The sequence below is a fragment of the Trichosurus vulpecula genome, chromosome 3, assembly GCF_011100635.1.
Source record: "Trichosurus vulpecula isolate mTriVul1 chromosome 3, mTriVul1.pri, whole genome shotgun sequence".
NCBI classification, from domain to species: domain Eukaryota; kingdom Metazoa; phylum Chordata; class Mammalia; order Diprotodontia; family Phalangeridae; genus Trichosurus; species Trichosurus vulpecula.
Genome location: NC_050575.1, coordinates 386,270,938 through 386,286,234, shown reverse-complemented (window position 1 = coordinate 386,286,234; position 15,297 = coordinate 386,270,938).

Sequence of the window (15,297 nt, the reverse complement as noted above, 5' to 3'; positions counted from 1 at the left end):
GAGGAAGACAGAGCTTCTGGGTGAGGGCAGTTATGGTAACAAAGGAGCCACCAGGGGAAGTGGCCACACTGCCAACCAAATGACAGGGAACACCAAGGCTGAGCTGGAAACTGCATGAGTCAGAATGACAGTTGGCGCCATGAGGAGTGAGAGATATGCTATTTACTGGAGCCATGCTGAGAGAGACAGAGTTGGAAGTGAGGGAGCGGCTGCTGACTGGAGGATCCCAGTTGACCTACCAGAAGTGGAGGGCATGCTGGGGTGTATGGACCTTAGAGAAGAGAAAGAGAACAACTGAGGCAGCTGATATGACCTAGGGACCCCAATAGCAATTCACAAAGCAGGGACAAGTTTGGAAAGGGAGGATGAACTGAGACTAAGCCTGCGAGTTTGGGAAGAGCATAGAACAGGAGAGCCCAGGAAGTGGGAGGGGCATTACAACTCTTGCCTTCTGTTGTCACTGCTGCCTTTAAATAAACATCGATAGATAATGATTTCGTCTGCCTCAGTGATTTTAGGGGACTGAGGAGATTCTTTGAGAGGCATGAACCTGGGAGGAATAATTAATGATTGTGGACAGCTGTGTGAACATTGCACTCTCCACACTTAGCTGTCTGACTTATCCCTAGATTCTCAACCGTTAACACTCTGCCTGGGTCTCTACTTCTTCATGTACAAAATAAGGGATTAGATGATTTCTGTGGTCCCTTCCAGCTCTAAATTTATAATCCATGATGACCTTTATTACTGGAAGAGTAGTGAGACACTCAGGGACCAACAAGAACCTGAGTGCACCTGTAGCTCACCACCCTCTGGGGAACAGAGGAAGAGGGAAGTAAGCTCACATGTCATAGAAACAAAAGTCCTTCATCTGAGGCAGCCAAGTAGTGAAGTGAAAAGAGGAGCAGACTTAGAGTCAGGAGGACCTGAGTTCGAATCTGGCCTTAGACACTTCATAGCTGGTTGATCCTGTGCAACTCTCTTAACCTCTACCTGTCTTAGTTTCCCCATATATAAAATGGGGATGATAATAGTGTATCCTTCTCAGGGTTGTTGTGAGAATCAAATGAGATGCTATCCAATGCTTCCTCCTTTCCTCATAACCCTCAATATACTCAAATTCCGGCCATTTCCATGACTAGCTGGCATGATGCAGTGGAAAAGTCACCTGATTTATAATTAGAGGTTTTAGGTTTGAATTCTGGCTGGCACATACTACTTTGTTGATCTTTTTCAAGATCCATTATGTCTCTGAACCTCAGTTTCTCCACATGTAAATAAGGAGGTAATGGAGGGAGTTAGTTTAGGGAGGAAGTGTTGCATAGTGGAAAGAACACTGGCTCTTGGGTCAGAGGATGTGGGTTCAAATCTACCCCTCTGACACTAACTATATGACCTTGCACATGTCCCTTCACTAATTCACTGAGCCTTAGTATTCTCATCTGTAAAATGAGAAAGTTTGGACTGGATAGCCTCCGAGTTTCCTTTGAACTCTAGATCGAGGATCTTTTCCACCTCTATCCATGATCATTGTACCTTTTAAATACTAAGAATTTGTGCATTTCTCCTCCCTCTCCAGTTACTTTGTAATCATAGAGTGTCAGATCTGGAAGGGAGATCATTTAGTCCATTACACATCATTTTACAGAGATGGAAATTGAGGCCCAGAGAGGTCAGGGACATACCCAAAGTCACACAGCTCAGTTCATGGCAGGACCAGGACTGGGCTTCAGGCAGCCTTAGGACAGTGATCTTCTAACTATGCCCTGTTGCCTTCTCTATTTTTCTAACCTTTCAGTCATCAGCTTACAAAAAGGTAACTGTCTCAGTTCCATTGAAATGGGGACTTCCTCTTCTTGGAAGCCATTCCTTTTCAGATTTCACCCCTTTCCCCACACTCACCCTGTACATCTTTAAAATTAGTTAAGTGAAAGCATATAAACTGAAATAAATATTGCTGCCTTGATAGCTTTTGGTCCAGAACAGGGATGCTTTGTCTGCTGGTAAAACCATTACATATGCTATTGGCGTTCTGGCTCACAGCTTGTGAAATACAGCCTGGTGATAAATCCCCAAGCTGGCATCTCCCAAAAGGAAGCTTTTTCTCTCTTTTTCTTCTTGCCCCCCCCCTCACCCAACCCAACCCTATCATCTCTCTGCATTTCTTTCCTTCCTCTGCTTTCCCTTTCCTACCCAACTGCAATGTGGGAAAAATTTTGCAACTATTAGGAAATATGTGATAAAAATGGCTAAATTGTTTATACCCTTTGATACATCATCAGCACACCTGGGAATATACTACAAGGATGTCAAGGAAAGAAAGGTCCCATAGATACACAAAATATTAATAGAATTTTTGTAGTACCGAAAAAAACCCCAAACAAACCAAAACGCCAATCAACTGAGAAGACAACATGGCACAGTGGAAAAACTCTTGGGTCTAGAATCAAAGAGCTTGGATTTAAATCCAATTTTAGGGGCAACTAGGTGGCACAATAGATAATGTTGGAGTTAATAAGAACTCAGTTCAAATCCACCTTCAGACACGTACTAGCTGTGGGTGAGTCACTTAACCTCTCTTTGCCTCAGTTCCATCTGTAAAATGGGTAAAAGAACAACATTTACCTCCCAGGGCTGTTGTGAGGATCAAATGACACTATAATTGTAAAGTGCTTAGCCAAATGTCTGACACATGATAAGCCCTATGTAAATGCTAACTATTATTATTATTATTTAAATCCCTTGTCTGACACATTTCCTATGTGACTTTGGGCAAGGCATTCAGCTGCCCTTGTCCTCAGTTTCCTCATGTGTTAGAAAAAGTTAGGGTTGGACTAGATAGCCTGACGTCCCTTCCAGCCTTTGATCTATGGTTTTCACACAGAAAGAGAGTATTACTCAGTTGGGGAAATGTTTGAACAAAACGTGATACATGGATGGAATGGGAATATTATTGTGCTGAAAGACATGAAGATGAGGCATTCAGAGAAGCAGGAGAAGACTTGACAGAACTGATCCAGAGTAAAGAAGGAATGGGAAAAAGCACTAATTAAGTGTTTATTATACACCAAGCCCTTTGTAAAACTAGAGATGCAAATAGAAAGAGAGCCCTCACCCTCAAGAAGCTTACATTCTGCTGGGTTTAACAACACATGCAGGGGAGTGGTGGCCTGGGTGTTTTGGTTTGGGGAAGTCCTGGGGATGATGGGTTGAGTCATAGAGGACCTGATAGACATACCCTTTCCAGTAGCAATGGCAGTGCTGATATGATTACAGTTTTAGAGCTGGAAGGGGAGGGAGGAGAAAGTACTTGAGGTTCTGCAGCAGGGTAGATGGTAAGATCCAGTGGTCTGGGGTGGGGTACAGCAATACACTGGGCAAATATCAAGAAAAAAAGAGCTAGGTGGCATATGAAGCATGGCTGGGGCCAGTGAGAAATAGTGATCCAAGCATGTCATTCACCAGTCAGAATGGTGTGGGCCCCAGGGGAGGAGTGCCAGAGCTGAAAGGGTTAATGTTCCCCAGAAGAGGGCAGTAGGCAGAACAAAGAGAGTTATATACAAAATGATCGAACCACTCTTTGGGATGACAACTCGAGAAGACAACATAATTTACATCGATGTCATGACCAATTTTATATCCAGATAACTGAAAACAAAATGTGTATCCCTCTTCTAAGAAAAGAATTGGTGGCCTTTAGGAGCAGAATGCTACACATGTCACCAAACCTTGTAGACATGTTTGTTGTTTTGTTGCACCTGTTTCTGTTACAAGAAAAGGGCTTCCCCCCTACCCCCTCTCTAACACACACACACACACACACACATACACAGCATTTAATAAAACTTTTGGACTCTCTCTATGTGCTACATACAAGGTGCCTTTCTTCCACTGGAATTTTGATGAAACCCAATGGTTTAGGACTTTGCTTCTAAGACAAGAGCCTCTAGGTCAGGGGTTCCCAACCTTTCCATGAGTCTCCATGATTTTTGGCTTCCAGTAAACTTTCCCACACTGTGTATTCAATATAAAAGGAAACACATTCTTGAGTTTACCATGCATCTGCAGATACAAAATAAAATTAAATACAGAGAGTAGTTTTTTATAAAGAAAACTTTATTTAGTAAATAACATTTTTTTACTAACATATTCTTTCTCCTTACTTCCCTTCCCAGCTTCCCCTTCTTCCTTCAAGTCTCAACTCAAATCCCCAATTCTGCAAGATGACTTTCCTGTACCACACTACGCTCCTCACTCCTAATGATTTCCCTAGGAGGTTATCTCTCATTTACACTGTATTTATCTTGTGTACACATATACATAATATGTGCACATATATACACATGTGTACACACATATGTGTATTTCACATATTGTCTCCCCCATTAGAATGTGAGCTGTTTGAGGGCAGGGACTGTGTTTTTGCCTGTCTTTGTATCCCTAGCATTTGGGACAGTGCTGGCACATGGTAGTTGCTTAGCAAACGCTTGTTAACTAAGTACAACTTTTACTATATTTTAATAGGGTAACAGAATTATTCACTACACATTTTCCATATCACTTTGACAAGTTTCTTTGGGAACCCCCTTTGGGGATGTGTACCCTAGGCAGGGAGATTGTACTCCAGAAGAGAGTTCTTAATCTGAGGTCCATGAACTTTTTTTTTTTAATTTTCATAGCTAAATTTCGACATAATTTGTTTCCTTTATAATCCCACATATTTTATGCATTTAAAATAACACTGTTCTTAGAAGAGGTCCAGAGGCTATAGTAGACTGCCAATGGAGTTCAGGACACACATAAAAAAGGTTAAGAATCCCTGTCCTAGAACAAGGGAGGGAAGATACCCATTTCTTAACCAGATAAGGTCTTCTAAACTCTCATCCTGCCCCTCTCCTCCCTCCTTTCAAATTAAACGACAGTTGATTTACAGGGTAATAGAATCATGGTCTCCTAAGAAAGAGCCTCAAAGACTGTCTGATCTAAGCTCTCTTGTTTTATGGAGGAAGGTACTGAGACCCAGAAAGAGGATGGGATTTGACCAAGGCCACGTGAATTGGAGTGTTTGTTAGTGGAGGAGCTAGAACCCAGGTCTCCCGATTGTAGCATTCATTCCACTATGCTCTCCTGCCAGCAATTCCTTCCAAAGGCAATTCCCTCGTTCATTTTTCCTTCTTTTCTTTCCCTGATGATATAGGCAGTAAATCAGTGGCTGGGCTGCCTTAGCCGACTCTGTCACCATGCCTGGCTGAAGCTGCAATTAGAGGCTGCCCTGCTCAGAGAGTCAGTACCCAACAGCCACGGAGGATTAATTAGGCCTGATATGAAACCCAGATGTGCCCTGTTAAATGGAAAACCATAGGGAGAAGCATCCTGCTTTCTTTCCAAGTGGCTGGAGGAATAAGAATCGCCCACCCAGAATAGTGGTTGGAAGAAGAGATGTATCCAAGGGAAAGATTGGCTAGAATTTGAATCTTCAGGGTTACTTCCACTGCCCCCATAACCTACTGTCCCCAAGACTTCTAGCTCTGAGAGTGAGCAATGACAGGGCCCCATAGACTGTCACCAGTTCATTTGGCCACCCCCTGTTCTCGCTTTTATCCACAGGGAGTGGCTGGCTTTCAGATCACTAAAGCTTGGCAGCTGGGCTTGGACTCAGGGAGACTATGACTTGAAATCCTATCTCAGACACTTGCTAGCTGTGTGACTCTGTGCAAGGCACCTAACCTCTCTCTGCCTCACTTTCCCCATCTATAAAACGGGGATAATAATAGCACTTACTTCACAAGGTTGCTGTAAAACACAAATGAGATAATATTTATAAATAATACTTATAAAGAGCTTTGTAAATAGTAAAGTACCATATAAATGTTAATCATAATTTGAAAGATGGTGAGTCTGATTGGCAAATCTTCAGAGGGGAGGAAGGGAGGAGATAATAAGGTCAGGAGTTTGGAAGTACCACTTATAGATATTCAGAGTCAGAAGAAACCTCAAAGGTCATCTATTTCAGCCCATACATGAACAAGAAACCCATCTGGAGTACTCCTAAAAGTGGCTGGTCATTCAGCCTCTGCTTGAGATTAATCAGCAAGAAGGACTCCATGATTTTCTGCATCCTGTGTTAGCTCTGAGTAATTCTAGTTTCTAGTAAGTTATTCCTTCAATCAGGCTAAAATTTTCCTCTCTGCAATTTTCCTCTGTTGCTCCTGATTCTTCCCCATGGGGCCAAGGAGATCAAGTGCAAATCTGCTTCTATATAAGAACTCTTTAATACTTAGACACAACTACCATGAACCCCTCAACTGGTTTTTTGGAACTCAAGTATTGAACATTTTTGCTGACTAAATGTCACCTTTTCCACTAACATTATGCTCTAAAGCCTCATCATGGCACAGATGTGACTGTGGGATCCTGGAAACTACACCAGTAAAGGACAATCTCTGATAAGTTCTACCAAGGAGGAAAGCTTTGAATCACAGCCCGGTGATGGGCTGTGTGGCTCTTGCTAAGTTCTGAAAGGCTCATCACTTCCTCATTAGTTTGGTCAGGAGATGATAAATATTTAGGCCACAGCAACTCTCTCTCTCTCTCTCTCTCTCTCTCTCTCTCTCTCTCCCTTTCCCTCTCCCTCTCTCCCTCCCTCCCTTTCTGTGCCATTTATTTTTACCTCACAGTTATTTTTGGACATACCCACTTTCTTTTCCTCCCCAATGAATCTTCCTTTGTAACAAAGAGTATACAACATTCCACAACCATAGGGTTCCCACACAGATTCCCACCTTTTCAATAAAAGGAAAAAAGGGCCACTGAAAATTTTGTACACTTTTAAGAAGGGTCACTATCTGAATCAGAGGATGGCTCATTCACATCAACAAAGATCTTTGAAGGATTGAAATTTCATCTAATTAAACTAATTACATAATTCCAACCCTGAGATATTTTTCTTGTCCCCTTGGCAGATGACATCATGCTGGTTTCATCAAGCCTGGAACACTACAGAAACTCCTGGAAGACATTTGTAATTATTCAAGAGTTTGGTTTGACTATCCACACAAGGAAAACCAAATGGATGAAGAATATTTGTTGCCCAGATTATAACATGTAGTTAAATGGACAACCTGTAATTTTGTCTTGGACAAATAATTTGTGTGTAGAATGAAAAAGGAAGAGGAGAGCTGTCTGAATTGCCTTGATTAAACTGATCCTAAGATTCTCCTACAAAACAAGGGCCTCTCCTTTCAATGCCAATACAAATTCTTTAGCATGATTTTGAACTGTTGGATATGCTCTGGTTAACAGCAACAATGCCACTTGAGGATAATGAGATACAAATATTTATTGCTACTCAGAGAGAGCTGAGAAGAACAGAGATGCTAATGGGAGTCCCCATGTCCCATAGTGCCGTGGGCAGCACATAGGTGGTGGTTCAGACGTGCAGTGGGATATATGCTCTGGATGAAGGCCCAGAGCCAGTCAGGGCTCACGCTTACATCAAATCTTTAGACAAAAATGATATGGCAACAATAGGACGCTACAATGCGGTGAAGCAGTGGATTGTGGTGGGCCAATGGAAAGAAGGAAGAGGGGTGGGAAGCTTAATTCTAACGAACATGTGAATGGGGCGATGCCTGCCCTCTGGATTGGTCAAGTCTTAGCATGTGTTCATCACGAGCTGGACTGGGACCTGCGGTTTTCACTGGCTCACAGAATGAAAAGCAGTATTACGCAGAGAAGAGCAATGGAGAAGAGCATGGAGAGTATAAGCTGGCTACAACACTTAACCAATGAAGAACTTGGAAGAGAAATAGGAATAAGAGTTGCCATCAGGGAAATGTTTGAGGAGAAAAGAAGAGGGGGTGACCCTAAGGAATGACAAGTGGACAACCTAAGCATCTTCCAGCACATCCACGGAAAGTGTGAAGTCTCCAGGATGTTGGGTGGTCTCCTTGTAGCAAACCTATGGGATGACCTGGGCAAAAGTAGCAGAGGGTGTTGCCATGGATGGGCCCAGAGTGATAGGCTAGAGCAAGGGTGAGGAACTGGTAGCCTCAAGGCCACATGTAACCTTCTAGGTCCTTGGGTGAGGCCTTTTGATTGAGTTCAAGTTTTACAGAACAAATTCTTTTATTAGGGGATTTGTTCTATGAAGCTTGGATTCAGTCAAAGGGTCACGCTTGAGGATCTAGAGGACCGCATGTGATCTCGAGGCCATAGGTTCCCTACCTCTGGGTTAGAGTTAAAGATCCCACGATGTCTAATGAACAGGTCCTATTCTTCTGACAAAGCTGCATGTTCACCCAGACAGGTGTAGCAAAGAGGGTGCTAATCTATGAGGCCTGGAACACCATCTGCATTCCTGGAGGAAACTCTCAGATTAATGAAACCATCAATCCTTTTGAGCATTTGAGAGTTAAGAGACTTTAATCACCTAATGTATTAGCTATCCCTCCCAATTTTGTGTCAATTGAAACTTAACAAACATGCCTTCATACAAGTCGATGAAAAAATGGACCCCCCCCCCCAACCCCAGACAGAGGCAAATTCTTGCAGCACTTTATTAGAGAGATTTAGGAGGTTAGGCCTAGTTAGGGGTGAGCTGGGGCAATGCAAGGGATCAGCCACCTAGTGGAAAAGGGGATTTCCAGGACAGTAAAGTCAAGGTTAGCCAGTTTCCTAGTTGCATTTAGGTTGGGTCCTGGTTTCCAAAGACCCCATTAGGCTAAGTATGATCCTGGGAGGCTTGGGAATGGGGAGAAATTAAATTCTTATGCATTCTTTTAAAGCAGATACACCTGTCTAATTCTCCTTACCCCATTAGAGAGGGAACAGACCATTGCCTCCCTCTCCAAACAATACCCAACAGAGCCATTAATGCCGTTTACCAGATCCCCTTCCTCCCTTCTCCTCTGGGCAGCCACACTGTGCCCCATTAACCAGCTGCCATGGACGTATGTGGTCCCTGTGCCCAGGTTGAGTTACAGCTTGCTGTGTTCTGTAGCCCCTCCTTGGGGAGGAAGGGTGTGCTGTAATGTAAGTTATTATTGTATTATTAATAATAGACCTGGATATTACCAGAGCTCTTGTTGATCCCCAGGGGGAATGGGGAATTGGCTCTGGAGAATGTCAGCCAAAGCATTTTAACAGAAGCCTGAGGTTACCATGCCTGTCTATTGCTGCCTGGCCCAGTGTTCCCAGGAAGCTGCCTGACCAAAGGGGCCCTCTACTTTCACCTTCAGCTCTACTCAGGCAAAGGGAGGGAATCTCTTGGGATACCTTTCCCTTTGTTCTTGGAGAACTGCATTTATTTGTTACACAGAGAGAAGGGTGTCCATTCAGCTCAGCTTCTAAAATCAGGCTAGTTTTCCAGGTGTTGAGGCCTCAGAGTGACAGGCTGAAGTTAAAGGCCCCATGATGTCTAATGAACAGGCCTTGTTCTTCTGGCAAAGCAGCATGTTCACCTAGACAGGTGCAGCAGAAGGAGGCTTAACCTATGAGACCTGGAGCCAAGGCCTTTCCTCTGCTACTAACTCACTCTAGGCCTGTTGTTTCCCAGCTCTGAGTTTCAAGTCAGTCATTTCTTTAGTAGGGTGTGTGGGGGATTCTAGATAATATCTGAGGATCCTCCTAGCTCTGACATTTGGTTTTCTAAGGATCCCTTCTAGCTCAGATATTCAATGTTTTAAGGCCCTTTCCAGCTCTGACATTCTACATTATGAGGTGCCTTTTGGCTCTGACATTATATGTTCAAAAGGCCCTCCCAGCTCTGATATTCTGTGTTCTAAGGGCCTTCTTATCTCTGATGTTCTCAGCCAGTCAATAAACATTAAATACCTACTATGCTTTGCAAGTCATACGTTCTAAGACTTGAAAAGTTGGCATGGTTGTATAATTATTTTCAGGGTATCAGATGTCTTTTTTTTAAGCCTACCTCCTATTGCATGTTCCATTTAGGCAAAAGCAAGTTTTCCCCTGAATTATCTGGACTTCTCATAAGAATTTGATAGGAAAGAAAAATAAGTTGATGATTATTGGTGTCCTCTCCATGATGTTTTCAGAGGGTAATAATGCCTTCTGGGATTTCCCCTAGTTTTCATTTTTTTCAACCTCTTTTGGGTATTTTGACACGTTTCCTGCATGCTCATTTGCCCATATTAATCCCCAATTCAATGAACTCCAATGCTTCTTATTTTTTCAAGGATAAAATTTAAACTCTTGTTTTGAGCACTTTAAGTCCTCACCCCAATCTGTCTTTCCAGCCTCATTAGGCACTATTTCCTTTCCTGTACTTGCCGAGATGGCCCAACTAACCTTTTCTATGTTCCTCCCACACAATGATTCATCTCAATGCCCTTGACCTGACAGTACCCTATGACCTGTGTCTGAAATGTACTCCATCCTCATTCGTGCTCCATCAAGTCCCTCCCTTCTTTTAAGACACACCTTTCAAGCACCACCTTCTATGTGAAACCTTTCCTGATTATCCCTGCCCACCCCCAACTTCTAGTGGCCTTCCTACTAAACTAACCTGTTTGAATATAAGCTCCCTGTGAATAAGAAGAACCTTTGCAATCTTTGTATTTGTATTTCTAGGACCTAGCAGGTTCTGGGTCCATAGGAGGTACTCAATAAAAGCTATGGATGATGTCGCCTCTAGCATGCATTATGTGTATAGGTGTGTGTGTGTGTGTGTGTATCTATATACACTCGGTCTGGTTCAGTTGCTCTTACCATTTTTGTCTTTTATATGACTCACAAAATAGCCCAATCTCTAAAGAATCAAAACTAAAAGGAACCGATGAAGAAACCTATGGTAGGTCTGTGTAGGGTAGGCTGGGGTATATTATCACCGACAACACATGCAATAAGTAGAATCAAATGGGTAATCCAGGAAATGTATCATAGCAGGCAGAAGGTGATGACTGAACCCCCACAAAGAGAGATCTCGTGGACAAGAAATCACATGTAGCAGGTTTAGGAATAAAATGTTACCATGTGGAGCCAGGCTCTTTGCTAACAAGTATATAGCTCTCCCAAGCACAAGGATGTGGGTGTGTTCCGCTGGGTGAGAGGAATGCATTTTAGGTCCTCTCAGAAACAAACACACCAAACCACAATCCCTCTGCTTTCCACTTGACTTGTTACCTTATGAATTCTCTCAAACTGGTTTGAAAGGCAATCCAAGGATGTCTTCTCATATTTCATCACAGATTACTAAAATTTCACCATCTATTTTATTATTTTATTTAACCAATTAATTAATTTAGTATTAAACCATTTGGCCTCATAGACTTAGATAAACATCCTTGTTAATGTCTACATAATATATGAACAGTGTAACAAACAATACAAAAACATATTTAAATATTTTGACAATGTATCAGAGGCATGAACAAAAATAGCCAAAGCCGTCTCTCCCCGTTAGCGGCAATGGATGACTTCTCCGCGGGTTCTGGAGCCACAGTTTAAAAGTCTCACAGTGCAATGGGCAAAGACTCACAAATTCTTCTCAGAATCTTTTCTCTTCAAGGGAGTGTCTCCACACTCCCTCAAAAAGAACAGTTAACTTCTCAGTTTCAGTCTTTTATAAGATTGACTGCTAAGTTTCATAATCCTCTCACAGATTCCCCATGGATGGTATGACAGTTAAACTTTTAGCCTCGGTCTCATAAAATTCTTCAAAGAATGACAGTCAAACCATCTCACAAACCATTTGATTCTCTGTTTCTTAAAGGAACAGTAAGAATGCACAGTCTCTGTGAGTGGGACCGCTTAAGCTTTGGTTACGTATGGTCCTGTTGGGAGAGAAGAATAGCTGGATAGCTCAAGGGCCATACCAATGTTTAGCACATTGGGTAGATATTCTTTGGACAATTTCTGGGAGGTAATAGACAAGAAGCAAAGGTTGAGAAGGTGGAGATAGGTTGACATCTATACAATTGGAGGAAGGTCACAGATTTGGTGGACTATAGCCATCTGTATACTTATCCCAGCTGTTAACTTTCAATAAGTCAAGAAATAAGCATTAATTAAATTCCTACTTTGTATTAGGCACTCTACTAGGTGCTGGAGATATAAAAACAAAAATTAAATTAGGCTTGCCCTCAAGGAGTTTACATTCTATCTATGGAGACCTGTGAGTATTATTCTTCTCCTTTAATTTGACTGGTTGGTTTGGCATTTTTTTTTCTGAGTAGAAGAGTGTTGCCTGTTATCAATAAGCAAATGAGTTTTTTTTTAACTTGTTTGTCCAGGAGTATAAGGAGGTAGAGTCATGTGTCTGGAACTGTCTAGAATCATATGCTTTAGAACTAGAAGGAATCTTATCTGTCATCTAATCCAACATACTGATTTTATCGATGCAACTCAAGCCCAATGAAATGAAATGACTTTCTCCATGTCACATAGCATAAGTAGCAATGTTGAAATTTGTTATTATTGACCAGAGTGACACCACCCTTCTAGGGACCTACCCTTACAAACTTTGGTGCCTTCTTTAACTCTGCATTTTCATGCACCCCATAAAGCCAATCCATGCCCAAATCTTGTCTTTTTCCCCTTCACAACAGCTATGGTTTCATACGTATCCTCTTTACTCACATAGCCACGACAACAGTTCAGACACACATCATTTCTTATTTGGACTACTTAACTGCCTTTGAGCTGGTTCTCCCAGCCTCAAGTCTCTCACCATGCCAGTGTACCCTCCACTTAGCAGATACGATATGACATGATATGGTATGCTAATGATTTGTCATTATCATAATAGTATTTGTATAGTACTTTAAGGTGGGCAAATATTGTCTCATTTGCTCCTGATGACAATGCTGGGAGGTAGGTGCTGTTGTTCATTCATTTTAAGTTTTGTCCGGCTCTTTGTGACCCCATTTGGGGTTTTCTTGGCAAAGATACTAGAGTAGTTCACCATTTCCTTCTCCAGCTCATTTGACAGATGAGGAACTGAGGCAAACAGGGTTAAGGGACTTTCCCAGGTCATACAGCTGTCTGAGGACAGATTTGAGTTCAGGAAGATGAGTCTTCTTGACTCCAGGCCTGGTACTCTATCCCATACTGCTCCACCTAGCTGCCAGGTACTGTTATTATCCCTTTTTACAGATATGAAAACTGAGGCTGGCAGAGGGTAAGTGACTTTCTTGCCTGAGCAGAAGGTATTTTTTTTCCCCTAAAGTGTAGATCTGACTATGTCACCACTCTGGCTCAATGAGCTCCAGAGGCTCCAATGTAAACCCCTCTGCCTGGCATTTATAACTTGTCTTAACTTGGTCCATTCCTAATCTTTCTAGCCTTCTTATATTACCTCCTTTCCACACACATTCTGCAGTCTAGCACACTGGCCTGCTTGTTCCTAGCACACAATGCTCCATCAACCTTCTCTGTTCTTGGTGCTATCTGTCTATCATAGCTGGAATATTCTGCCCTTTTACTTCTACCTTTTCATTTTCCCAGCTTTCTGGGCTTTCTCCAAAACTCAGCTCAAATATCTCCTCAGGCCTTTCCTGGTTCTCCCGGCTGCTCAACTACCCTGTGTTATTTACATATTTAAATATTACATATTTACATCTCCCTCATATTTTGTGTTGTTTGTCCTTTGTTCTCGAAGAGGACCATGACATCAAGGAGATGTTGCTATGACTTGCAAGTGAATTGAATTTAAGTGAGGGAGGGCTGTGCAAAGTCACCAGCTTCACTTTCTCCTCTGGAGCCATCTGTGTCCAGTGGCAGGACACAGACCAGGATGACTGGTGATGGCCCCAGATGTAGTGGGAGGCCTTGGTCTTTTTAAGCTAAGGTCTTTTCAGGTTCTCATTTTGAATGAGGCAACACCCATTCAGTGAATAGGCCCATTTAGGAAGTGAGTCAAGGGATGACCCCTTTAATAAAAAAAAAAAAAATCAAACTGGGAGGGGAAGACCCGCAGGTTTGCTGGCCAAAAACAGTAACAGTTACTATTTACATTCACTCTGAGCCAAGGGTGTAAGCTCCTTGAGGAAAGGAATTGTTTCAGCCTTTAGTACTCACCTGGAACATTGCCAATGCTTATTAGCTGACTGAATGAATTCTAGAATCATGGACTCCAAATCCAGGATTTTGAAGCAACTAGGTGGCGCAAGTAGATAGAAGGCTGGACCCGGAGTCAAGAAGTCCTGAGTTCAAATCTAGCCCCCCACATTTAACTCGCCTGTGCAACCTCTCTCTGCCTCAGTTTTCTCATCCGTAAAATGGGGATAAAAATACCACCTACCTCCTAGTGTTGTTGTAAGGATCAAATGAAACAATGTGTGCAAATGTATAAATGCAACTATGATGATATAAATATTTATTAAGCACTTACTGTGTGTTAGGCATTGTGCTAAGCACCGGGGATACAAACAGAGGCAAAAGCCAGTCTCTCCGCTCCACTGACTTCCAAATGACGCACTCTAGGCGGTCCAGTACATGCAGTGGTGAATTCTTCCTCTAAGATCCTGTGGTCTGGGACAGACTTGGGCCTGCTATAGTTCCATAAGAGACTCAGCATATCTGAGAGCAATGTGAAAGGTAACTTTTTAAAAAAAAATAATTTTATTGAATATTTAGAACATTTTCTATTATTCATTTATTCTATATTTGTTTATTCTGTATTCTATCATTTGTAAAATACTACAGGTTCCTCTGTCCTTAACAACTGGCTAAAATGCAGTGATGACCTATGAAGGTTACAGGAGAGGCAGGAGACCAATGCCCAAGGCTTCAGATTTTGGTCCAGGAATGAGTCTTATCCCTCACTCTTGTTCCCCCCACCCCGGCCTGGTCTTTGGGTGGTAGCAGTGGAAGTGCCCAAACTAATAGGCAGCCTGGCCTGGCATCGGGCCACGTGGACATAGTATAAAAGTGCTTTGAGGCTCTGGGGAATAAGAAGTGCTATAGAACTTATATGAAATTTAATATTATTGCTTTAGATTTATTAATAAAGGGGGCTCAGTTTGGGCTTGCTGCCACCATGCTCCAGTACTTTGGATGTGTGGCATTTCTTTCTGTCCCACTTCACCTTTTCCAAAGGCAAATTTCCTTGGACACATTTTCTGTTGTAGAAAATAAGGATTTCTATAAGCTCTAAAATACACTCAGATACTTACCCATTTAAAGAGAAACTTGTTTAAGATGGTTGCTTTCTTCCTGCTTAGACTCGAACAGGAAACCACTTAAGACCTTCCCCACTCTGGTCACTCCTCCCCCTCCTCCAGAATTTAAAGCCAGTCCCAGATACTCACTAGCTGTATGTCTTTGGCCAAGTAT